Source organism: Chlorocebus sabaeus, chromosome 1 (assembly GCF_047675955.1).
Source record: "Chlorocebus sabaeus isolate Y175 chromosome 1, mChlSab1.0.hap1, whole genome shotgun sequence".
NCBI lineage: Eukaryota > Metazoa > Chordata > Mammalia > Primates > Cercopithecidae > Chlorocebus > Chlorocebus sabaeus.
Genome location: NC_132904.1, coordinates 83,523,815 through 83,549,898, shown reverse-complemented (window position 1 = coordinate 83,549,898; position 26,084 = coordinate 83,523,815). Strand labels below are relative to the sequence as shown.

General features: G+C 40.8%; 1 pseudogene; it reads left to right on the top strand.

Annotated features, from left to right (window-relative positions):
• LOC103248922 (olfactory receptor 7E24-like) overlaps nucleotides 1-23,484 on the top strand; it is a 40,383-nt pseudogene extending 16,899 nt beyond the window's left edge.
• The last annotated feature ends 2,600 nt before the right edge of the window (nucleotides 23,485-26,084 follow it).

The window sequence follows — 26,084 nt, the reverse complement described above, 5'->3', positions numbered from 1 at the left end:
GTGCCTATCTGCTGAACTGTACACCACTCCTGTACAAAAAGACCATGAGGCTCTGGCAGTGCCTGCTCTACATACCAGGTTTGTTTGAGTAACCAAAGGACTCATCAAAGGCTGCTTAACTATTGCTAGTTGTTAGCAGAGATGGTCAGAAAGAATCATTTTCACTTCCTTATAATTTCCTAAAACTGCCTCTCCCAAGGATTAGGACCAGGCACATCCCCACCATGAGGGACCAGGGCTTTATAAAGTGCATTTGTGCATCACATCAACACTTATTAAAAACAATGAGACAGTAACTGCAAAAAGACATTACTTCATCCTGGCAGCAAGTTCCCAGGGGGCAAACTTGCCATCTGCTAGGCAGTGCTAGGAACCAGAAAACTTTTGAAGCAATTCAGTTGGATCCTCCAGCTTTGAAGCATCTGGCTGTAACTGTGCTATCAGCATGAAGTTGCCTTCTCAGTTTCAAACACCCCAGTGTTGGAACCTGAAGATAGAATTCCTGTGGTCTAGACACAGATGCCTGCTACTAGGATTTACAGATGGGGCTCTCCTTTAAGTCTTAGGGGACATGGCTCAGAAATGATCATACAATCTCTCAACAATTTCTCAGGAATGACCAACAATCTCTCAGAATACAGCAAAACATCTGTTTCTTACGTGTAACTCCACCGAACACAGGCTGCCTTCCCCATACACATGTTTTTCTGGCGGGGATTGTATGACATGTGAATTCAAAGGACCATTTCTTTTGCCCCATGACAAGCCTTTGAGAGGGTGAAGTGCTTGGATTTAGAGTGATTCTCCTAGAGGATTTACCCCCAGTTGTTGAAATATGGCAAATACCAAGTGTCCACGATTTATTGTAAGACAATGAAGTGATTATTCCTTATGGAGCACTCCCTACACTCTGGAGAAAAGCAAACAATAGCATGTTTCCTTTCTTCCTCTTAGAAAATAGTCTGTTCAAATTCCCCTTGTCTGCATAGAGGCTTGTTCTCTTTCAAGGTCCTGTTCAAATATTGCCTCCCCTGTAAAGCCTTCTAGGGCCTTCCTGAGCAGAATCAACCATGCCTTATGTGTCAGCTTAGGGATTTTTTTTTGTTTGTTTTTAAAAAAGAAACCAATTTGACGCTCAGTAACAGTGTGTGTGTGTATGTGTGTGTGTGTGTTTCGTTCTTTTTTTGTTTTGTTTTGCCTTTTTGAGACAGAGACAGAGTTTCACTCTTGTCACCCAGGCTGAAGTGCAATGGCACAATCTTGGCTCACTGCAACCTCCACCTCCTGGGTTCAAGCAATTCTCCTGCCTCAGCCTCCCGAGTAGCTGGGATTACAGGCGCATGCCCCCACACGTGGCTAAATTTTGTATTTTTGGTAGAGACAGGGTTTCACCGTGTTGGGCAGACTGGTCTCGAACTCCTGACCTCAGGTGATCTGCCCGCCTCGGCCTCCCAAAGTGCTGGGATTACAGGCATGAGCCACTGTGCCCAGCCACCATTGTGTAATATTATTTAGTTGTTCAGTATGTATATCTGCCTCTCTTCCCTCCCACCCCTACTCCCAGTACACTGGACTATGAGCTCCTCAAAGACAGAAATAATGTAGGTGCACAGTAAATATTATGTGTGGAATTGAATGTGATTCCTGGGACAGTTATAATATTCTTTCACGGTGGGCGTCAGGACTATTTGACTTTTTAAAGTGCTTTCGTATAGGGGTGTTCCATGTTCTCACAGGGAATATTTTCTGAATCTTCTCATCTATTCCCTCACATTCACTAAGAAATTTTCCTCTGGAGATAGTCCTGGCTTTTTTGCTGGGACGTTCATGCTTCTGGTTTTTTGTTTGTTTGGTTTTTCCTGTTTTTTTGACCCCTTCTGGTCATTTCCCATTTACCATTTCACCTCTGGGCAGAGTTGGCATTTGACTATAATTCACTACCATCCCAAGCTGATACCAAACATTGCCTTAAGAACCCAATCCCCACCTGCCATGTACCTTCCTCCAGATATTGCATTTGGGGAAAGTCTCCAGAATGATTTTTAAAAGAAGACAGGAGAGTGTAATAAGAACGAGCACAGTTCTGGAGTCAGTCATATCTATATTTGATATCTACTTTGAATTTTGCTATATAGTGATCTTGGGTGAATTATTTAACCTCCTTAAAGTTCAATTTCTTCACCTGTAAACTGGAGATAATAATAGTTCCTACCTTTTTAGGTGGCAAATAATAATAATTCCATCGTTTGACTACTTGCTTAATGTTAGGTCTTGAGCAAGTCAACTTTTTTTTTAAATTTATTTTTTTGAGATGGATTCTCACTCTTATTGCCCAGGCTGGAGGGCAGTGGCGCGATCGTGACTCCCGGGTTCAACCTCTGCCTCCTGGGTTCAAGTAATTCTCCTTCCTCAGCCTTCCCAGTAGCTGGGATTACAGGCACCTGCCACCATGCCTGGCTAATTTTTGTATTTTCAGTAAAGATGGGGTTTTGCCATGTTGGCCAGGCTGGCCTCGAACTTTTGACCTCAAGTGATCTGCCCACCTCGGCCTCCCAAAGTGCAGGGATTATAGGTGTGAGCCACTGCACCCAGCCGCAAGCCAACTTTATGTGGACGATTACATTTAATCTTCATAGCAGGATTGCTGCAGGTTGGGTTCTCTGAGAGGCAAATTCTAAGATGCAGAATAGTATGCAGGAAGTTTATTAGGGCGTGCTTTCAGGATTAACACCTGTGAAGAGGGAGCGAAAGAAGCGAATTGGGCAGACAGAGAAACTGAGCTGCAGTACAGTTTTAACAGAGGCTTCATGCAACTTCACAGGACAGTTTAAAGCTGGGAGGGCACTTCAGAGTTGTGTTGCAATGCAGGGAGGGAGCTGAGGTCTTTATACTCCTACAAATGATCCATCATGGGAAGCAGGCTGTCCTTTCCCTGAAGGGAGTGTGGCATCAAATGAGGTAGCTCTCTCCAGCTCAGGGCAATTTTTGGAAAGGGCTGACAACTGTGGGGCTATACTCCTAAAAGCACCCATTGCACAAATTGTTATTATTATTAGAGACGGGGTCTCACTGTTGCCCAGGCTGGCCTCAATCTCCTGGACTCAAGCGGTTCTCCCACCTCAGCTTCCCAAAGTGCTGGGATTACAGATGTTAGCCATCATGCCTGTCCTATTGCACAAATTATGTGAGATAACATATAAAACACTTAGCACAATGCTTGTCAGAGAGTAATCACTTTCTAAATGTTACCTCCTATCACCGTCATCATCATCATCATCATTAACCATCAGATAGTCCACACTTGCCATCTTGCAAGCAAGAACATAATAAATTGCTCAGCTTTTAGAGAAGTGATGGACGTATTTTCTGAATTCTTCTTTTAAAATGAAAGACCTAATGCCCAAGACAATAGAAAAGATTCCTAGACAGTGTGTTAGTCAGGGTTCTCCAGAACAACAGGACAAATAGGATATGATGTGTGAGTTTATAAAGAGAGAGGGAGGGAGAGAGAGAGAGATGTTAAACAATTGGTTTAGGTGATTATGTATATGAAGCCTGGCAAGTCAAAAATTTGCAGGGTAGATCAGCAGGCTGGAGAGGCAGTGAACAACTGATGTTGCAGTTCAAGTCTGAAGGTTGTCTGCTGGCAGAATTGCTTTTTGCTCAAGATAGATCGGTCTGTCCTACGAAGACCTTCAACTGACTGGATGAAGCCCACACACATTATGGAGGGTAATCTGTTTACTCACAGTCCGCTGATTCAGATGTTAATCTCATCCAAATATCCTCATAGAAATATATAGAATAATGTTTGGCCAAATATCTGGGCACCGTGTCCTACCAAGTTAACACATAAAGTTAACCATCATGGGAGTGAATACGGGACTTCGCCTCTAATTTATGAAGAGGAAATTTGAGGAAGAGAGTCATATGGTATGCATAATATTATTCAGTCACAGTACTGAGAAAGGGTTACAGGTTTCTTTCCTTTGCTAATTTTGCCTATGAAGTTCTTGGGATGATATAGTTAAATCAGTAACATTCTTGAGTCACTGATGGTGATAGAAATTTAATGATGTTATATAGTATGTGGTAGGGTACTGAACAATGGAGATTTCATCACTGAATACTTATTTTAGGCCAAACTTTACTGTAGCACTTGAAATATAGAGATAAATAAAATAAATGCCCTGTCTTCAAGAAGCTATTTTCTAATTAGAACACCAATATTCCAATGAGCAGAATATAATAAAATAATTGCTTTACTGAAGACAGAGACAAATATATTGTGAGTATAGGAGGAGCACCTAAATTTGTTTGGGGAAACAGCATAATTTCCAGAGATGGCAGTTTTTCAGCTGACATGAAATATGTCGATTTGAGGGATGCCAAGTTTGGCGGGAGATACCTAGGAGCTAAGGCTCCTATCACTATTCAAGGTCATGGTAGCATGAAAGACACATGGCAAGTTCAATAATATATGCATTTTCTGGATGAACAGAGTAAGATGTGATAGTGTAGGGGAATGATGGGACATGAGGCAGGTTAGGGAGATAGTGGCCGTATCTCGAAGGCTTAAGTGTTATGCAAAGCAATTTGAAAATTGTTCCATGGGTAATAAGGTTTTGAGAAAGAAAATAGTATGATCAAATATGAGTGCAAGGCTGGGCGCGGTGGCTCACGCCTGTAATTCCAACACTTTGGGAGGCCAAGGGGGGACGGATCACCTGAGGTCTGGAGTTTGAGACCAGCCTGGCCAACATGGAGAAACCCCGTCTCTACTAAAAATACAAAAGTTACTTGAGTTTGGTGGCATGTGCCTGTAATCCCAGCTACTCGGGAGGCTGAGGCAGGAGAATCACTTGAACTCAGGAGGCAGAGGTTGCAGTGAGCCAAGATCGCACCACTGTACTCCAGCCTGGGTGACAGAGTGAGACTCTGTCTCAAAACAAAACAAAACAAAAACAAATATGAGTGCAAGAATATTATGTTGGCAATATGGGGAGTGAATTGGAAGGGTCAAAAACTATAGGCCAAAAGGCAAGAGATGTAGTCAAGGAGAGAGATGATGAGAGTAGCTAGTATAGAGTAGTGTTGGTAAAGACATGATGCATGCCAAAAACTGGGGAGGAAAGAGATGAAGAGGCAATAAGACTAGATGATTTACTGGCTATGGCCATAAGAAAGAATTAAATATTAATAATATGGGATATCTCCAGGGTTACTGTCTTGGGAAGTGTATAAATAATGATGCATATCATAAAGCTAAGGAAGATAGGATAAAAAGCAAGGTGAGGTAGAGAGAAGAGACAAAAAAGTTAGTTCAATTTTGGGCTGCTAAATTTGAGGTGCTTAGGAAGCATACTAATGCTTACAATTCATCAATATGTAGAAATCAAACAACACATTCCTAAAAACCAGTGGATTAAAGAGAAAATCACACGGGAAATTAGAAAACACTTTGAAATGAATGAAATTGAAAACACAACACACCAAAACATATAGGATACACAAAAGCAATGCTTGGAGAGAATTATAGAGGTAAACGTGTGCATTTAAAAATAGATCAAGACCTCTTCTTCTGTGCAGAAGCTTTTGAGTTTAATTAGATCCCATTTGTCTATTTTTGCTTTTGTTGCATTTGCTTTTGGCGTCTTCATCATCAAATCTTTGCCCATGCCCATATCCTGAATGGTATCACCTAGGTTGTCTTCAAGGGTTTTTATAGTTTGGGGTTTTACATTTAAGTCTTTGATCCATCTTGAGTTAATTTTTGTATGTAGTGTAAGGAAGGAGTCCACTTTCAATTTTCTGCATATGGCTATCCAGTTATTCCAGCACCATTTATTGAATAGGGAATCCTTTCCCCATTGCTCGTTTTTCTCAGGTTTGTTAAAAATCAGATAGTTGTAGGTGTGTGCTCTTATTTCTGGGTTCTCCATTCTGTTCCATTGGCCTATGTGTCTGTTTTTGTACCAGTACCATCCTGTTTTGGTTACTGTATCCCTGTAGTATGGTTTGAAGTCCAGTAGCATGATGCCTCCAACTTTTTGCTTAGGATTGCCTTGGCTATTCAGGCTCTTTTTTCAACAGGGTAAACAGACAATTTACAGAATAGGAGAAAATTTTTGCAAACTCTGCGTCTGCCAAACGTCTAATATCCAGCATTTATAAGGAACCTAAACAAATTTACAAGAAAGAAACAAACAACACCATTAAAAAGTGGGCAAAGGCCAAGAAGAGATACTTCCTAAAAGAAGACATAGATGTGTCCAACAAGCATATGAAAAAAAGCTCAATATCACTGATCCTTAGAGAAATGCAAATCAAAATCACAATGAGATACCATCTCACACCTATTATAAAAAAGTGAAAAAAATAACAGATGCTGACGAGGTTGTGGAGAAAAAGGAACACTTATACACTGTGGATGGGAGTATAAATTAGTTCAACCATTGTGGAAGACAATGTGGCAATTCTTCAAAGAACTAAAGTCAGAAATACCATTCCACCCAGCATTCTCATTACTGGGTATATACCCAAAGAAATAGAAATCATTCTATTATAAAGACACATGCAAATGATATTCACTGCAGTACTATTCACAATAGCAAAGACATGGAATCAACCTAAATGCCTATCAATGACAGACTAGATAAAGAAAATGTGGTACATTTACAACATGGAATAAATGCAGCCATTAAAAAGAACGAGATAATGTCCTTTGTAGGGACATAGAAGGAGCTGGAGGCCATTATCTTTAGCAAACTAACACAGGCACAGAAAACCAAATACCACATGATCTTGCTTACAAGTGGGACCTAAATAATGAGAACACATGGACACATAGAGGGGAACAACACACACTGGGGCCTGTCAGAAGGTGAAGAGTGGGAGGAGGGAGAAAATCAGGAAAAATAACTAATGGGTTCTAGACTTAATACCTGGGTAATGGAATAATTGGTACAAGAAACCGCCACGACATGCATTTACTAACAAACTTACACATCCTGCACATGTACCCCTGAATTTAGAAGTTAAAAAAAAGAGATAAGACCTCAAATTGATAACCTAAGCTTCCACTTTCAGAAATTAGAAAAGAAGAGCAAACTAATCTCAAGGAAGGTAGAAGTAAATAATAAATATTAGAGCAGAAATAATGAAATCGAGAATGGTAAAACAATAGAGGAAATCAATGAAACAAAAACTTGGTTCTTTGAAATGATCAACCAAATTGACAAACATTGATGTGGTCTGACCATGAACAAAAGAGAGAAGATTCACATCACTTAAGTCTGGAATGAAAGAGGGGACATTACTACTGGTGTTATAAAAATAAAAAGGTTTACAAGGGAATACTATGAACAATTAATACATATGCCAAAAAATTAGATAACCTAAATGAAATGGATAAATTGCTAGAAAGACACACACTAATGAATTTGACTCAAGAAGATATAATAAATCTTCATAGGCCTATAATAAATAAGGAGATTGAATTACTAATGAAAAAACTTCCCACAAAGAAAAGTCCAGGACCAGATGATTTCACTGGTGAATTCTACCTAACATTTAAAGAAGAATTAACACCAATTTTTCACAAATTCTTCCAAAAAATAGAAGAGGGAACATTTTCTATGAGGCTAACATGTTCTTTGAGGTCAGCATAATCAGGCAAAGACATCACAAGAAAGGGAAATGATAGAGCAGTATCTCTTATGAATACAGGTGCAAAATCCTCAACAAAATACTAGCAAGCTGAATTCAGCCACATATTAAAAAAAATATACACCAAGCCTAAGTGGGATTTATCTCAGGAATGCAAGTTTGTTTCAATATACGCAAATTAATCAATGTGATACACCATATTAATAGAATACAGAGAAAAACCCTACATGATCACCTCAATAGATGCAAAAAAGAAAAAAACAAAACATTTGATAAACACCAACACCATTTCATGATTTAAAAAAAAAAAAAGAAACACTCAACAAAGTTTCTTCTACCTGTTCCCTCAACAGGTTAGAGGGAACTTCCTCAACCTGAAAAGGGTATCTAGCAAAAATTCACAATTAATATCCTACTTAATAGGTGAAAGACCGACAGCTTTCCCCCTAACGTCAGCAACAAGACAAGAATGTCTGATCTTGCTATGTCTGTTCAACATTATACTGGAGGTTCTAGCCAGGGTAACTATGAATGAAACAAGAAATCAAATAATCCAGATTGGAAAGGAAGAAGTAAAAGTGTCTCTGTTAACGGATGACATCATGTTGCATAAAGAAAATCTTATAAAATCCACAAAAACATTACTAGGGCTAATAAATAAATTCTGCAAGGTTGAAGAATGCAAGACTGATATATAAAAATCAAGGGTATTTTTCCATGTAATACTCTGAAGCCATAAAAAGAGAATGAGATCATGTCCTTTGCAGGGACATGGATGAAGCTGGAAGCCATCATTCTCAGCAAACTAACACAGGAACAGAAAACCAAATGCCACAAGTTCTCTCTCGTAAGTGGGAGTTGAAGAAAGAGGACACATGGACACAGGGAGGTGAGCAACACATACCAGGGCCTGTTGGTGGGTAGAGGGCAAGGGGAGGGAGGGCATTAGGACAAATACCTAATGCAGGGCTTTAAACCTAGATGATGGGTTAATAGGTGCAGCAAACCACCGTGGCACATGTATACCTATGTAACAAACCTGCACATTCTGCACACGTATCCTGAAACTTAAAGTAAAAAAAAAACAAACAAGTGTATTTTTGTATATTGCCAATGAACAATCAAAAATGAAACTTAAAAAACAATTTTATTTTTGGATGCAGTAATATCAAATATAATACAATTCCAATTTTGATACAATATAAAAAAGAGGTGCAAATGTGTACATAAAAATTACAAATCATTACTGAAAGAAATTTAAAGAAATCTAAATAAATGGAAAGACATCCTGTGTTCTAGAATTGTTAAAACTTAATATTGTCAACATGGTGATACTCCACAAAATGGCCCACAGAGTCAACGCAATAATTATCAAAATCCTATCTGCACACCCCCCACCCCACCTCTTTTTTTTTCCTTTTTGCAGAAATGAAAAAGCTGATCCTAAAATTCATATGAAATTGCAAAGGACCCTGAATAGCCAAAACAATTTTGAAAATGGACACAGTTGGAGAGCTTACACTTCCTGATTTCAAAGCAATAAAACAGTACAGTTATCAAGACTGTATGGCACTGGCATAAGGATAGACATAAAGACAGATGGAATAAAACTGAGGCAGTCTCATGTACAGTAAATTGATTTCTGACAAGGGTGCCAAGACAATTCAGTGGTGGCAAAGAATAGTCTTTTCAACAAATAGTGCTGAGACAACTAGATAGCCATATGCAAACAATAAAGTTGAACACCGCCCTTACCTTCCACTGTATATAAAAGTTATAATAATTCAAAATAAAAAAGCCTCAATAAAAATATGTTAATAAAAATTCTATTTAAAATGAATCCAAAGACTTTGCACAGGTGAAGAATAAGAACTTTTGAGACAGGTACACAGAAGGGAATCAGAAGAACGGGAACCGTGTAAGAAGAAAAGGTGTCCACATTGGATCTGATCAAACTGGGGACTTTCCCTTTAACCCCCCACTAAATCTTCCTATCAGTTTTGCAGTGGCACTGTGCTGAGAGTTGAGGGATTACAGAGAAAACAGAGCCATTGTCCTTGACCCCCAAGGAGCTCACAGTGCAGTGGAGGAGACAGACCTGAACACAGATAATAGGGTACAATGGGTAAAGCCATAATAGAGGAGTGAATGAGGCATTGTGAGGGCTAAACACTTACACTACACATTACCCATCTTGATTTGATTGCAGTTGTCACAGTGGGCCCAGTGCACCATGAAGTGCCTCGCTCATTCAGATGGCTAAAATGACCTGTTTGGCCAGGGCTCAGCCATGCAGGTAGAAGACAGGTTATACAACTCCTTCTTATGATGGAGACTCTATACTCAGTTGACATTGATGATGAGACTGAAGCATGTTTTCAAACTTCCACAACCTCTAGGAATGCCTCCATAACTAGCCCTGTCCTATTTAGGGGCCCACTTGTCTTTCTAATTGGTTTTCTTAGAAATTAGGATTTTAGTTTTTATTAGATCATTTTTGCATGGGCCCATAGGTTGCTTTGTAATGAATCTTAAATTGCTTCATTTTTTAAAATCAGAATGTTAACTGTTATATAGATCACTGTCTTTCCATTAATGAACATAGGAATCGTGAATAGTCTTGTTAAACCATAAACTCTGATTCAGTAGGTCTGGGGTGGGGCCTGAGAGTCTGCATTTCTAACCAGCTCCCAGGTGATGTCAATTCTGATGGTCCATGGGCCACGCTTTGGTTAGTGAGGCAAGACTACACTTTAATAATTTAGTATTTACCAAGCACTTTAATACCTACTATTTCGGTAATATCCAGAATAATCCTGTGAGGTAGGCAAGGTGTTTATTATTCTCATTATAACACATGAGGAAACTGAGGCAATAATGGCTAGCCAGAGAAGGCTAGGACACACCTTACTTGGAACTCAGCCTCATACTCTCTGATTCCTTCATAGGAGATATGCTAGTCCTTTAATCATCTATGTTATTTCTGGTGACAAGAACTGTGCCTTGGTCATCCATCCCTGTGTCCCCTGCAGTTTCTAGTGTGGTGTTTGGTACATGGCAAGCATCTGATGATGTTTATTCCAAAATTTCTTTTTATATCCCACCCATCACTATGTAATCTTCTGGGTGCTTTATTTTATATTTATTATTCTAATTCTCTTCTCACACTCCCTCTTTCAGGCAGGGTTATTAATTGCATTGCATTGTGTGGAAAATAAGTCTCAGAAAGTTAGAGTGGCCTGTACAAGTCTACCTAGATAAAAATGGGAGAAAAGGTAGAATTTCAATCCACATCTGCCTTATAAAGGAGCCCACAGTGTTTTATTTTACATTTTTAATTATGGATTCTTGCACAGATGATACAATGAGGAAGTACTTTTCAATCAACTATTTATTACTGATACCCAGATTGTCAAAAGTCTTCAGAAAGTTGATTGTGAGAATAATCGTTGGTCTGCCCAAGGTCTCTGAAGATAAAAACGGCTGTTCTCATTTTCCTTCTGCACATCTTCACAGCTGTTGTAACTTCTATCTGCAGCTTTATACCAAATGATAGAAGGGATTGGAGGTCTCTGTCTGTAAAGAAAAGAAACTTGTTCTGATGTTCCTTCTATATTATGCAGTTGCTCAAATTTTTAATCAAAGGGTTGTTAGTCAAGAAAGAGTGTAGGAAAAGTTAGTGGTCTTGTTGGTGCCCCCGAGGATGCTCTGAGTAGATGTTAGGAAAGAACTTTATGCCACAGACTCACAAAACATTTGAGTTCTTGCTTTCTGAAAGAGCCAGCGTTCCTACCAGAGCAGGGTCCTTCATAGACATTAAGAGGCAAGAGGGATCTTTAAAAATCATGTGCTGAGCCTGGTCAACTAATTAATGTGGCACTTTATTTTATTTATTTTATATATTTTTTGAGATGGAGTTTCACTTTTGTAGCCCAGGCTGGAGTGCAACTGCGTGATCTCGGCTCACTGCAACCTCCGCCTCCCGGGTTCAAGTGATTCTCCTGCCTCAGCCTCCTGAGTAGCTGGGATTACAGGCACCTGCAACCTCACCCGGCTAATTGTGGCACTTAAAAATATGCCTGTAGGCCGGGCGCGGTGGCTCAAGCCTGTAATCCCAGCACTTTGGGAGGCCGAGACAGGCGGATCACGAGGTCAGGAGATCGAGACCATCCTGGCTAACACGGTGAAACCCCGTCTCTACTAAAAAATAAAAAAAAAACTAGCCGGGCGAGGTGGCGGGCGCCTGTAGTCCCAGCTACTCGGGAGGCTGAGGCAGGAGAATGGCGTGAACCCGGGAGGCGGAGCTTGCAGTGAGCTGAGATCCGGCCACTGCACTCCAGCCTGGGCGACAGAGCGAGACTCCGCCTCAAAAAAAAAAAAAAAAAAAAAAATGCCTGTAAATTCCTTCTCATCATAAAGTGGGGTCTAGATCCCCTCTCCTTGAATGTAGGTGGCTTGTGCTTGCTTTGACCAGTAGGATACAGCAGTTGTGAGGCTGTGTAACTTCTGAGGCTGACATTAAAGACCATGCAGTTCCTACCTTGTTTACTGAAACAATCATGCTTGGGGTCCAAAGTCTCTAAGGAAAAAAATCCAACCACCCTGAGGCAGTCATGTTGTGAGGAATTCCATGCCACATGGAGAAGACATGTGTAGGCATTCTGGTTCACAGTCTCAGCGGAGCCCAGCCCTCAAGTCCTCCCAGCCTAGGCACCGGACGTAGCAGTGAAGAAGCCTCCAGATGACTCAGTCCCTCAGCCACTTGTATCATTCTTTGTTTTTGCATCCCAGATGAGGCCTCAGACATTGTGGAGCAGAGATAAGCCATCCTCCCTATAAAATGTCCCAATTCATGACCCATAGAACCCACAGGCATAATAAAATAGTTTTTGTTTTACACTACAAAGTTGGAGATGGTGTGTTATAAGTCAATAGGTAACTGTAGCAATCAGTCAGAATTCTTTAGATTGGAAGTGAAAAAGGTAAACTCCGACTAGTTTAGGAAGAAGAGAAATCTACTGGAAGGTATACTGTGGCAGCCACGGGGATGTGCCTCACAGATCCCTGATTGTGAGAGAATGATTGGCCGATGGTCCCAGCTGCTGCACTCAAATCTATTACTGTGTTACACTGAATACAAGTGCCCCACAAGCTTGGGTGTGTCAGATTTAGCAAATAAAAATGCAGGATGCCCATGCAATATTTGGGACCTATTTATACTAACAAATGATTCATCATTTATCTGAAATTCAAATTCGAATTTAACTGGGTGTCCTATATGTAATCGGGCAATCCTACACAAGTTGCTCCCAGCCAGTGAGTGAATGTGGCAGGATTCTGTATTGGGCTGTTCTTGGGAGACACAGGACTCCTCTGATAGGTGACTCTGGCTCAAGGATTTGCCATCGGACTTGGCGAGCTTTCTTAGAACTGCACTGCAGCCCAAGACTCTTCCACCCAACCTTTCCCCTTTATTCTTCTCTTCACAAAGATTAAACCCTCTTCTTGGTCTGATGGCTCTCCCAGCCTTCTCTGTCTCCATCCACATTTTCTCTCACATTTTCTATCACAAGACATAGATTAGACATTTTCCCTAATCTATGTCTTGCACTTCTAATCTCACCTCAGAACTGCTCATAGGACTCAGAATAACACAGCAACTTCACATTAATGGAAGTCTGAGTAACTAAATCACAGGAAGAGCTCTGATGCAACTGAGTGTCAGGAACTCAAATGCCTCCACATCTCCCTCTCTCTGTTTCTCTTTTATGCCTCTCATGTTCCATCCATTCATTCTTTTGGCTTCCTCCATCTGATAATGGAGCATAGTTGTCAAAACTCACAAATTTCACATCTTGCAACATTCACCATCAGTGAGGTGTTTACTTACTTCCTCATTTTGGGTCTGAAAAATTGAGGGAAAGGCTCTGAGTGGCCTTGCATGGGTTAGATGCCCATCTCTGGACCAATCAGCTATGGGCAGGGGTAGAATCTTTAAGAATATAGGCTGGGCATGGTGGCTTATGCCTATAATCCCAACACTTTGGGAGGCTGAGGTGGGAGGATCACTTGAGGTCAGGAGTTCGAGATCAGCCTGGCCAACATAGCAAAACCCTGTCTCTACTAAAAACACACACACAAATGAGCTGGGTGTGGTGGTATGTGCCTGTAGGAGGCTGAGGTAGGAGAATCGCTTGAACCCAGGAGGCAGAGGTTGTACTGAACCGAGATTGCACCACTGTACTCCAGCCTGGGCGACAGAGTGAAACTCCATCTTCAATTGTATGTGTGTGTGTGTGTGTGTATATATATATATATATATATATATATAAATAATTTCCTGTGCGTGCAAATCACATGATTGTAAAATTTCCTGTGCGTGCAAATCACATGGTTGCAATTGAAGGAAGAACTATTCTCAAATGGACAGAGGGGGTTGGATAGACAATACCATAGTAGGTGGGTGTCCACTATGGCCCCTGAAATACTGTGGAGGATCAGCCAGACTTACTATTGTACATAAAAATTCAGAGTTAATTAATAGTTGATTGAATCCATTGACTGATGAGAACTGAGTTCCTACAATGTAGCATGGATACTCTGTGGTTGAGTCTTTAGATATATTATTCTTTATAATCTTTGTAACAAACCCCATGAGGTAGTTACTATTCCTTTGTTATAGATAAGGAAACTGAAATTCAGGCTATTAAGCAACTTACTCAAGGCCATTTAGTAAATAGGAGGGAGCTAGGTTTTGAAACCAGGTCTCTGTTTTCCCATGTCTTTCTACTACTCCTAGTGGGTTGTTCAGTATGAAGTGTAATCACAATGGGATAATTGGATTTTCATCATTATAACAGATTGCTCTGGTGTGGTATATGCATAACTCCAAATTTTATTTTCTTGTATGAAAAATTAAGCCTAAGTCATAATGTTTGAATAGGCATACTATGTGCTAGGTGCTGGGCCACTGTCTGTAAGAGAGACAAATATAAATAAAACTTGTCTCTGCACTCAAACGACCTTAACAGTCTGACCTGAGGGTGGAGGAATGGGCGGAGTACAGATATGTTTATAAATAACCCAAATAAGAGAATGTTGGAATCAGGAACGTGTTAAGTGTGGGATACGTGTGAAACTTTCCTTTTTTCCTAGTTGAATAACTTGATATTTAAGAACTTTAAAGAACTCAGAAAAGTGGTATTTATATTTGGAAAATAGTTTCTGTATTTTATACATTGCCCCATATTTTATACAATATATTTCACTCTTTGAACATTATTTACAAACTTACAGAAGAGGAAATGATAACACATTACATACTATTTATTCTGTTTTCTTGCCAGATACTTAACATACATTATCACATTTAATCCTCACAAGAGTCCTGCTGCATGTATGTAACAACCCTCATTTGACAGAAGAAAGAGTTGAAACCAAGAGTTAAGTGAATTGCTGAACATCCCTTGCTGCTACTTGTAAGTGGCAGGATTTGCCCCTGGGATGTTTGATTCCAGAGCTCATGCTTTTACTATTATGCCATTTGAGATAGCTTTAGCTATATAGATGTTTACCAACCTATGTGTGCACACAAATACAGTCACACATGTATACATATTTTCTCTGGAGAGAAGTACAGCAAGCTTTGCTATCTGGCCTGTGCACACGTTGACCCTTCTGCCTGAACAGCTATTCCTGTGACTTTCTACGTAGTTGGCTTCTTGTCATCTTATGGGTCTCAGCTTAACTGTTACCCCCTGACTTTCTTTTATTTATTTATTTATTTATTTATTTATTTTTGAGATGGAGTCTCCCTCTGCCGCCCAGGCTGGAGTGCAGTGGCCGGATCTCAACTCACTGCAAGTTCCACCTCCCAGGTTTATGCTATTCTGCTGCCTCAGCCTCCCGAGTAGCTGGGACTACAGGCACCCGCCACCTCGCCTGGCTAGTTTTTTGTGTTTTTTGGTAGAGACGGGGTTTCACCGTGTTAGCCAGGATGGTCTTGCTCTCCTGACCCCGTGAAACGCCCGTCTCGCCCTCCCAAAGTGCTGGGATTACAGGCTTGAGCCACTGCGCCTGGCCTACCTCCTGACTTTCTATATCTCCCATTGTAGAGTTACGAATATCAGAGTTCTCCTCCCACTATCAATGACAACAAAACGGAACAAAATATATGAGGCAACTGGTGTCAGTCAGTGGACATTAGAAGTCACAGGATTGTAAGTCTTAACAGAAGAGAAACTTACGAAATGATTTGGGAAGAGACTGCAGTTCTCTGAAGTTTTGCTGAGTGGAAGAAATAGAAATAGAGTTTGGGGCTACTGAGGTGGCCAGAATTTGTGGGACAGGGTACTGGAGAAGAGAATACTGTACAGAACAGGAACTTTAAAAATACGCATAGAGAACCCATTGGGGCTTTGAATACTAAGCTGCATATATGCAGGGTAAGACTACACAAGGCCTAACAGAGAAGAGTTCCTGGGGAGCTGAGAACTGAACGATGATTCCAGAGGTCACCCAGTGCTTGGAGATGTTCACATTCCAACCATTCAAAGTGAAGCAATCCCATTGAAAACTCAGAGAATTTAATTGAGATGTTAAAAAGACCACATTTTAGAATTAAGGATCATTGCCTGAAGTAAGGGCAACTCTAGACCCACCCTAAAAAGGCGTAAAACCAAGCCTCAATAGTATCAAGGTGATCTGCTAGTAGCTTAAGTGCGTGCTGAAATAAAACTCCATGCTCTTCAAAGGAAAATATAGTCTAAGCTCTCCAATTCAGCTGGTCCAGTGTATAATAAAAAAATTACTAGATATGAAAAAAGCTAGAAAATGTGATTCATAATCAAGAAAAAAATGGTCAATATAAATAGTCCCAGAGATGACATGGATGTAGGAGTGAGTAGACAAAGACTTTAAAACAACTATTACAAATGTGTTTAAGAATTTGAAGGAAAGGTGGACAGAATGATTACAGAGATGAGGAGTTTCAACTCAAAAATTAAAAGTATAAAAACCAAATGATAATTGTAGAACTGAAAAATTCAAGATCGGAAATGAACAATTTACTGGATGGGTTAAAGAGAAGATTGGACATTGCAGAAGAAAGGAGTGATAAACTTGAAGACAAATCAAAAGAAACTACAAAAAATTGACGCACAGATGAAAGGAAGATTGATAAATAAACAAACAAACAGAATCGTATTGACCTGTGGGACAATTTCAGGTGATATAAGGTATATGTAATTGGAATCCCTGAAGAGTATGAGAAGGATTGAAAAACGCTTTTGAAAATATAAAGGTCAAAAATGTTTCAAATTTGACAAAAAGTAAATGTCACTATCTAAGAAGAAGCTTTTCCTGACTTATTTACTTACCCCTCTCCTCCATGCCTGTTCTAGCTCACACCCATCTCTGCCAAAGGAGAAGAGATTAAAGCTACTTTTGGGCTGACGAAAGGAAATAGGTTACGAGGGATCCAGGGAACTAAACACAGTATGAGGCCCTATTTCTATCCAGATCCAACCATCCAATAAATAGGACAGGATGTTGGGATAATTTGGAAAACACTTTCCGCTCTGGTAGGTTTTGTCGTTGTTGTTGTTGTTTTTTCCCCTTCCTTAAAAAAAATCACCATCTCGGCAGAGCAAAGGCACAGATGATGACTCTGGTCAGACGGCCTGGAATGCTAGTTCCATCCAAGCCTGCCCTCTGCTGGTCAGATGGAGCCATCTCATAATCTATGAAAACAGTTTGGGAGAAAAAAAAATCATTTGAATCTTTGCTCTTCCAGGCCAGGCAGAATCATTCACTGGTTGTTTATTTTTTCCCTTTACTCAGTGTTGAAAGAGAGAGTCACAGAACTTGTATCTGCACCAGCCCTGCTGCTTATTAGCCAAGTAATCTTGTGCAAATCAGTTAAACTCTGTGGGCACCATTTACTTATTAATTCAGTATTCAATATTTATTTAGGACGTACTGTGTTTTAAACCCTGTGTTGGGCTCTGAAAGATATGTATCTCTTGCCCTCTTCCCATTTCCCCAGTCAAGCCCTTTCTCGTTGGTGCCCTGGGGACAATGCCATTTTTAGTACTTCCCATGGCAGATTTCAGTGATTGTTTGCCTCTCTCAGTAGGCTCTGAGCAACTCGAAGGCGGGGCCCATGTCTGTCTCATTCAAAGCTATATCCTCTCCTCCTAAAACAGTGTCTAACCCTTGATAGGTGCCTAGTTGATGTTTGATGCAGGAATGTAGATGTGGATGAAATGTGGACCAGGAAATGACTTCTATGAACTTCGTGTATTGTGGCTGCTGCTTTCTGGATACATCGTGGTATTTGGTCTCCCTCATGTTATTACCTGCCGTTTATCAAATACTGACTACATTTCAAATGATGCTCTGTCAAATCTGATATGTTTGTCTACCTACCTTTCTTCTCACAACAGTCATTTGCATAGCTGACATTATGTCTGTTTTTCACTCCAAATGAATTTCAAAGTCATTAAAAACTTATCTAAAATTGGCGGGGAGCAGTGGCACGTTGGGAGGCCAAGGCAGGCAGATCGCTTGACTCCAGGAGTTCTAGAGCAGCCCGGGCAACATGGCAAAACTCCACCTCTACAAAAAATACAAAAGGTTAGCTGGCATGGTGGTGCAAGTCTATAGTCCCAGCTACTCAGAAGGCTGAGGTGGGAGGATCACCTGAGCCTGGGAGGGCGAGGCTGCAGTGAGCCGTGATCGCACCAGTGCACTTCAGCCTGGGTGACAGGGTGACACGCTGTCCCAAAAACAAACAGAAATTTATCCAGAAACTGAGTTGGGAAGTGACGGAGAAAGATTTTGACCCAAGTGTTCTGATTCCAAAGTGCTTTGCTTCCCTCTATGCAAGCGGCCTCTCTAGGGCTAGTTAGATCCAGAGAACTAACTTCCTTGCCACTCCTCCCAGAGTAAGATGTGGCAGGCTGCAAAGAATCCCATGGCATGCAATGACCTAAATTAGATGGTGCTCAAGGGCATTTTTTGGGCTACCCAGGGCCAAAGGGGGACTGGGAAGGAGTCTTCGCAATGTCTGGGGTCCCTATAATAATAAGATAGTGAGCACCCAGTGCCTTGTGGGGCAAGAAGCTCTCTTGTTCCTCCTAACATTGGTCAAGCCCCCTTACATAAATGAATGTGTCATTCCTTTGCTCTTTCAACAACATTTATTACCTCTTTCTCTGCCCTTAACCACTGAGTGTGGATCAGTGCAGCCTCCACTATCCATACTTGCTGTTGTTCAGCCAGCATACCACATGGAACCCACAAGGAGATGAAGAACGATTTTCTCTTTCTCACTCAAGGAACCCACCAAAGTCTCATGTTGACTAGAGAATGGTTAGTGCTTCTTTTACTCCACTGAGTTCACAGGGTGTGCTCAGCCTTTGTCCTTCATGCTTATGAATGCCCTGAGGGTCTCTTGGGAGCCTCTCTTGTCCTCTCCCACAGCTCCTTGTGGTCTCAAATGCCTTTGCTCAGCCTTTCACTCCCTCCTCCCCTAGGCTTCACTTTTTTTCCTCCTTGGCTTTTGGCTTGAATTATCATTCATTATGTGTTGTGGAGCTGTGGTGAGGTCCCTGAGGTGAAGAGGGGCCGAGGCGAGTAGCCTCCGAGCATATTCCTTTGAGTTGTGTTGCAATGGCCTTCGCTTCTTTTCCATACCTCCACTCACATTACAAAATCCTCTGTTGTATTTTTTTTTTTTTTTTTTTTTTTTGAGGCAGGGTCTCACTCTGTCACCAGCTGGAGTGCAGTGGCGCAACCTCAGCTCACTGCAGCCTTAGCCTCCGGGGCTCAAACGACCCCCCTTCTTCAGCCTCCCAAGTAGCAGGGACTACAAGCACTTGCCAGCACACCCGATTTATTTTATTTTTTGTAGAGGCAGGGTCTCACTATGTTGCCCAGGCTGATCTCAAACTCCTGGGCTCAAGCAATCCTCCAGCCTTGGCCTCTCAAAGTGCCAGGATTACAAAAGGGGAGGGAGTGCACGAATAGGGTGTGGGTCACAGAGATCACATGCTTCACAAGGTAATAGAATATCACAGAGCAAGTGGAGGCAGGGCAAGATCACAGGACCACAGAATGGGGTGAAATTAAAATTGCTAATGAAGTTTCCGTAGGCATTGTCATTGATAACATCTTATCAGGAGACAGGGTTTGAGAGCAGACAACCTGTCTGACCAAAATGTATTAGGTGGGAATTTCCTGTCCTAATAAGCCTGGGAGCGCTACAGGAGACTGGGGCTTATTTCATCCCTTCGGCTTAGACCTTAAAAGACGCTGCCCCCACGAGCTGTTCATAGGCCTACCCTCAGGGGCGCATTCTCTTTCTCAGGGATGTCTCAATATCGCAGGGTGTGTACACACCTGCTGTGATATCTTTCCTCTCCCTGTTTGAATATTAAGAACAATATCACAGGGGGGTGTCCACCCTCTGTGATATTGGGAGTAATATCATCCTCTGTTTCGTCGGATATTAGAAACATTATCACAAAAAGGTGTACACCCCCTGTGATATTGGGAGTAATGTCATACTCTCCTTCCCTGGATGTTTCACAGAACATTAGGAAAAATATCACAGCAGGTGTGTACACACCTTGCGATATTGGTAGTAATATCATCCTCTACCCCCTGGAATATTATCAGCAATATCACAGGGGTGGTGTGCACCCCCCGTGATAATGGAAGTAATATCATTCTTTCCATCCCTGGATATCACAGAAGGGGTGCATATCCCCGGTGATATTTGGAATAATGTCTTTCTCTTTTTCCCTGGATATTAGGAACAATATCACAGGGGGTGGACACTTTCTGTGATATTGGAAGGAATATCATCCTCCCCCAGTGTGGATATTAGGAACAGTATCACACATGGTGTACACCCACTGTGATATTAGGAAGAATATCACAGGGTGTACACCCACTGTGACTTTAGGAGAAATATCTCCCTAAAATGTTACAAATAATATCACAGGGTATACAGTAATATCTCCCTAGGATATTACAAATAATATCACATGGTGTACACCCACTCTGATATTAGGAGTAACACCTTCCAAGGATATTACGAATAATATCACAGGTTCTACACCCACTATGACATTAGGAGTAGTACCTCCCTAGGATATTATGAATGACATCACAGAATGTACACCCATTATGTGCACCCACTGTGATATTAGGAGCAATATCTAACTAGGATATAACAAATAACTGCACAACATGTACACAGATGATGTACACCCACTGTGATATTAGGAGAAATATCTCCCTAGGGTATTATGAATAACATTACAGAGCATACACACATGGTATGCATCCACTGTGACATTAGGCATAATAACTTTCTAAGATATTACGAATAACATCACAGAATATACACACATGGTGTACTTCCACTGTGACATTAGGAGTAATAGCTCCCTAGGATGTTACGAATAACATCAAAGGATGTACATACATGCTGTACACCCACCGTGACATTAGGAGTAATTTCTTCCTAGAATATTATGAATAACATCACAGGGTGTCCACACATAATGTACACCCACTGTAATATTAGGAGTAATATCTCCCTAGGATATTACAAATAATATCACAGAGTGTACACCCACTGTGATATTAGAAGTAATATCTCCCTAGGATATTACGAGTGATATCACAGGGTGTACACCCACTGTGATACTGGGAGCAATATCTCTTTAAGATACTACGAATAATTTCACAGAGTGTACACCCACTGTGATATTAGGAGAAATATCTCTCTGGGATATTACGAATTATATCACAGAGTGTACACATGTGTTGTACACCCACTTTGATATTAGGAATAATATCTTTCAAGGACATTACGAATAATATCACAGAGTATACACCCGCTGTAATATTAGGAGTCATATCCCCGTAGGTTACTATGAATAATGTCACAGGGTGTACACCCACTGTATTATTAGGAGTAATATCTTTGCAGGATATTACAATTAATATCACAGGGTGTACACCCACTATGATATTAGAAGTAATATTTCCCTAGGATATAAAAAATAATATCATAGGGTGTACAACCTCCACCTCCTAGGTTCTAAGGGATTCTCCTGCTTCAGCCTTTTGAGTAGCTGGGGTTACAGGTGCCCCCCACCACGCCTGGCTAATTTTGTACTTTTACTAGAGACCGGGTTTCACCATGTTGGCCAGACTGGTCTGGAACTCCTGACCTCACGTGATCCACCAGCCTCAGCCTCCCAAAGTGCTGAGATTACAGGTGTGAGCCATCACGCTCGGCAAAGAGTTATATATTCAATTAATTTGGAAGCACAGCTCCCATACTTGAGTGTGCATTTACTTTTATGGAGAAATGATGTCAGAAAACCTAAGGATGATAATAAATATGAAAAGTAACTGGCACATAGAAAGGTCTTCTGACTAAGAACTATAAGGTTTGATTTTGTTTTTAGATAGTGTGGTCCTAGCTCTTGTATAATGCTTATAAATATTCTACATGAAAGGAATTTGTAGCACAGTGTCAGAATAAAATAAAGTGTATTTCACTGCTTCTTAATTTCTTTCAATTAGACTGAGATCTTTTTCTTAAAGAGAGAAGAACATTTTTTATTGCATTTTATTTTTTTCTGAAAAGAGTAGGCCGTATTTTACTGAGATCATGGATTTGTTACATGTTACATTTTGGTCTTCTAATATTCTTTGGTGGATTTTCTCTAAAGTAGGTATGTAGAGAATGAGTTGAAGAGCAAAAGAGTAAATCATGTAATAATTCTGAGATTTTTGGGTTGTCACAACTGAGAAATATTGCTGACGGTGTATCGTCCTCAAGTGTGAAAATGTTCCTTGTGAATTGCTTGTATCCAAAATATACACACAGCATTAAGGGCTGGTTTTTATCTTTTATTTTTCCAATCGTCTTTTCTTCTCAAGGTGTCCAAGTCACACAGAGCCACAGAATCTCACAGGTGTCTCCGAATTCCTCCTCTTGGGACTCTCAGAGGATCCAAAACTGCAGCCCGTCCTCGCTGGGCTGTCCTTGTCCATGCACCTGGTCACGGTGCTGGGGAACCTGCTCATCATCCTGGCTGTCAGCTCTGACTCTCACCTCCACACCCCCATGTACTTCTTCTTCTCCAACCTGTCCTTGGCTGACATCAGATTCACCTCGGCCACGGTTCCCAAGGTGATTGTGGACATGCAGTCGCATAGCAGAGTCATCTCGTATGCAGGCTGCCTGACACAGGTGTCTTTCTTTGTCCTTTTTGCATGTATAGAAGACATGCTCCTGACTGTGATGGCCTATGACCGATTTGTGGCCATCTGTCACCCCCTGCACTACCCCGTCATCATGAATCCTCACCTCTGTGTCTCCCTAGTTTTGGTGTCTTTTTTCCTGGGCATATTCATATATTTAGATAGCACTATGCTTGGTTTTCTTCCCACTTCAGGGATCCTTTTTTCTTACTCTAAAATTGTCTCTTCCATTCTAAGAATTCCATCATCAGATGGGAAGTATAAAGCCTTCTCCACCTGTGGCTCTCACCTGGCAGTTGTTTGCTTATTTTATAGAACAATATTGGAGTGTACCTGACTTCAGCTGTGTCACCATCCCCCAGGAATTGTGTGGTAGCATCAGTGATGTATGCTATGCTCACCCCCATGCTGAACCCCTTCATCTACAGCCTGAGAAACAGGGACATTCAAAGTGCCCTGTGGTGCCTGCACAGCAGAATAGTCTAAACTCATGATCTATTCCATCCTTTTTCTTGTGTGGGTTAGAAAGGGCAACCACATTACATCTCTACATCTGAAAATCCTAACCCCTTGGTCACATTAGTTTTGTTGCTTGATGGCTTTTATTCCTTTCCACATTTCCTATGTGAATATTGCTTTCTTCGTTATGCCTTTAACTGGAAAGGGTGAGTATTCTGGGATCCTTTGTTTAGCATAAACATCATGACTGAATCCTCTATACCTGGGAGGCCTCCTTTAGTTTCTGAGCAATAACCCTGTCGTCCAGGTGAAATCACAACCACCTTTATATACAGGAAGTCCTCACTTCATTTTGTAATCCCCTGAAAATTGACTTTATGGAAACAATGTATAGCAGGTCCTCCAACACCAGTGTTTTGTCCAAAGTTGTTTAGTTATAATGTTGATGAAGAATAAGTGGTTTCACTCTACAAAATTTTGCTTAAAGGTGCAGTTTCCAAGAGACTTTCAAAGATGCTAAGTGAGGACATACTGTACATCAAATTCATATCCTTTTCCACAGTTCATGTGGAATTGCTTTATAAACTGCTTCTAGGGAATCTATTTAGGCAGGTTATGTGTAGAGATCCATGTCACCAGTCCTCAATCTTGGCTTTGACTGCAGTCACCTGGGGAGCTTCCAAATGATGAGGCCTGGATCTCATTACCTGAGATTCTGATTTACTTGCACCTGTGTGGGCATGCTTTTTTGTTTTTTTGTTTTTTGTTTTTTTTAAACACCAGAGATGGTTCCAGTGATGAAGCTCCTAGAGGGATCAAGCTCCGATGAGTAAGAACAGAAGTTAATTGTAATATAATTTCTTCAAATATTATCTTCAAATGCATTGTCCTTTAATGCCATACAGATTTTTATTATGCTGTTCTTTCTTACCACTTGGCATTTTCACTTTACATTTGTTGAAGTTATAGATTTATACACACATTGATTGCTGTTTTATTTCACACTTGTATATACATAAAATGGGAAATAGAAAAGAATAAAATGGTCACAGTATCCCTGAAGTTTCCCATTCTGAGACATTTTTAAAATATTTGTTTTTTTAAATAAAATTGTTTCAATTAAGACACTGTGGTATACACACACAATGAAGTATTATTCAACCTAAAAATGAATGAAATCCGCTCTACTGCAGCAAAAATGGATGAGATTGCAAGTCAGTATATTAAGTGAAATAAGCCAGGCGCAGAATGACAAACATTACATGTTCTTGCTTATATGTAGGAACAAAAAAGAAAATCTTGGCCAGGTGTCATGGCTCATGCCTGTAATCCCAGCACTTTGGGAGGCCAAATCAGATGGATCACTTCAGGCCAGGAGTTTGAGACCAGCTTGGCAAACATGGTGAAACCCCAACTCTCCTAAAAATACAAAAATTAGCCAGGTGTGGTCGTGCATGCCTGTAGTCTCAGCTACTTGGGAGGCTGAGGCAGCAGAATCACTTGAAACTAGGAGGCGGAGATCGCAGTGAGCCAAGATCATGCCTCTGTACTCCAACCTGGGCAACAGAATGTGACTCCATCACACACATACACACAAAAGGAATCTGATGAAAGTGGAGAGTACAAAGGTGGTTAATAGAGGCTGGGAAGAAAAGGGGTGGGATGGGGAATGAAGAGAAGTTGATAATTGGGTACAAAAATACAGAAATATGGAACTTATGAGTTCTAATGTTTGATAGTACAGTGTGGAAATTTTAGTTCATAGGAATTTATTGCATATTTCCAGATGGCTTGGAAAGAAGCATCCTAACTTTCTCATTATGCTGATTTTTAAGCTATTACCTTTCTGCTCCAATCAAACCCTTCTATACACTTCTTTCAGAGGCTAGATTGGGACTCTTGAAATCATGCTATCTATCTATCTATCTATCTATCTATCTATCTATCTATCTATCTATATTTTTAATTGAGACAGAGTTTTGCTCTTGTTGCCTAGGCTGGAGTGCAATGGTGCGGTCTCGGCTCTCCACAACTTCTGCCTCCTGGGTTTAAGCGATTCTCTTGCCTCAGCCTCTCAAGTAGCTGGGATAAGAGGCATTCACTACCACTCCCAGCTAATTTTGTGTTTTTAATAGAGATGGGGATTTGCCCTGTTGGTCAGGCTGATCTTGAACTCCTAACCTCAGGTGACCTGCCCCCCTTGGCCTCTCGAAGAGCTGGGATTACAGGCTTGAGCAACCACGCACAGCCCATGTTGTATTTTTATCTGTTATTGTTTGTTTGTTTTTGAGCCCATAAATAACTTCCCACATATATGTTCAAATAATTTTTAACATATGTGCCAAGAAAGTCCATTGGTGGAAAAGCAGCCTTTTCAACAAATGGTGTTAGAGAAACTTGATTTCCACATGCAGAAGAATTAAGGAGGACCCTATGTCACACCAGATGCAAAAATTAACACCAACCAGATCCAAGACCTAAGCCCAAGAGCTAAAACTATAACATGCCTAAAAGAAAATACCGGCAAAACTTTTATGACATCAGAGTGGACGATGCTTTCTGGGATATGACACCAAAAGCATAGGCAACAAAAGAAAATTAGATTCCTTGGATTACATCTAAATGACAAACACTTTTGTGTATCAAAAAACACTGCGAACTGAGTG